The following is a 1,863-nucleotide window of genomic DNA, read 5'->3' on the forward strand; positions in this document are numbered from 1 at the left end:
TTTTTAATTGGGTTATTTGTCTTTTTCTTGTAGAGGTGTTGTAGTTTCCTATATATTTTAGAAATGAGTCCATTTATCTGATGTGTCATTGCAAAAGGTTTTGTCCCATTCTGTAGGTTCCGTTTTTACTCTTTTGGTGAAGTCTTTTGATACACATAAGTTTTTAATTTTTAGAATGTCCCAATCATCTATTTTGTCTACTTTTGTTTGTGTAATTTTCAGAAAGTTTGGTAGTCTGTTTATGCCTTGAATTAGAGCCTTCACATCTGTCCCTATTTTTTCATTGATAACCTTCATAATTTTGGGATTCACATTTAGGTCTTTAATCCTTGCTGAACTAGTTTTTGTATAGGGCGTGAGGTAAAGGTCTTGTTTCAGTCTTTTGCATATCACTTTCCAGTTTTGCCACCACCATCTGTTAAAGAGACTATCTCCTCTCCATGAAATATACCTAGGCACTTTGTCGAAAATCAGTTGGCTGTATGTGTATGGGTTAATTTCTGGATTCTCAATTCTGTTACATTGATCAATGTATCTTTCATTGTCCCAGTACCAGGCTGTTTTGACCACTGTAGCCATGTAGTAAATTTTGAAATCGAGGATTGAGAGGTTTCCAACCTTGTTCTTCTTCTTGAGCAGTGCTTTGCTTACCCTGGGTATCCTTCCTTTCCATATAAAGTTTGTAATTGTCTTTTCCATTTCTGAAGAATATTACTGGAATCTGGATTGGGATTGCATTATATGTGTAAATTGCTTTGGGCAGTATTGACATTTTCACAATGTTGAGTCTTCTTATCCAGTAACATTGTATGTTCTTCCACTTCTGTAACTCTTTTTTGGTTTATTTTAGTAGTGTTTTGTAATTTTTTTTGTATAAATCCTTTGTTTCCCTGGTTGCATTTATTCCTAAATATTTCATCCTTTGTGCGGCTATTGTAGATGGTATTGCTTGCTTAATGTCGTTGTTACTATAGAGGAATCCAACTAATTTTCATATGTTGATCTTTAACCTGCCACTTTGCTAAACCTTCTTCCAGTGATGTCAGGTAGTTTTTTACTGAGTCTTTGGGATTTTCTATGTATAGGATTATATAGTCTGCAAATAGAGAGAGTTTTATTTCTTCTTTACCAATTTGGATGCCTTTAATTTCTCTATCCTGCTGTATAGCTCTGGCAAAGACTTCCAGCACAATATTGAATAGGAGTGGTGACAAAGGGCATCCTTGTCTGGTTCCCATTTGCAGAGGGGAGGCTTTCAGTTTCTCTCCATTGAGGGTGATGTATGATGTTGGTTTTTTATATATGCTCTTGATTATGTTGAGGAATTTCCCTTCAATTGCTACTTTGTTGAATGTTTTTTATCAGGAATAGATGTTGGATTTTGTCAAATGCCCTTTCTGCATCAATCGATATAATCATGTGGTTCTTCTCCTTTTTCTTATTTATATGGTGGATTACATCGATTGTTTTTCTAATGTTGAACCATCCTTGCATCCCTTTTATGAAACCCACTTGGTCATGATGTATTTTTTTTTGCTGTGCTGCTGGATTCTGTTGGCAAGGATTTTGTTGAGAATTTTTATGTCTATGTTCATGATTGATATAGGTTTATAATTTTATTTCTTAGTGATGTCCTTCCCTGATTTGGTATAAGGGTTATGCTTGCTTCATAAAAAATTATTAGGAAGTTTTCCATCCTCTTCTATATTCTGGAATAATTTGAGTAGAATTGGTGATAGTTCTTCCCTGAATGTTTGGTAGAACTCACCTGTGAAGCCATCTGGGCCTGGACTTCTTTTTGTTGGGAGTTTTTGATGACCTGATCAATTTGTTCTTTTGTTATGGGTCGGTTCAAGTTTTCTA

This window comes from Chrysochloris asiatica, unplaced genomic scaffold, assembly GCF_000296735.1.
Source record: "Chrysochloris asiatica unplaced genomic scaffold, ChrAsi1.0 scaffold00013, whole genome shotgun sequence".
NCBI classification, from domain to species: domain Eukaryota; kingdom Metazoa; phylum Chordata; class Mammalia; order Afrosoricida; family Chrysochloridae; genus Chrysochloris; species Chrysochloris asiatica.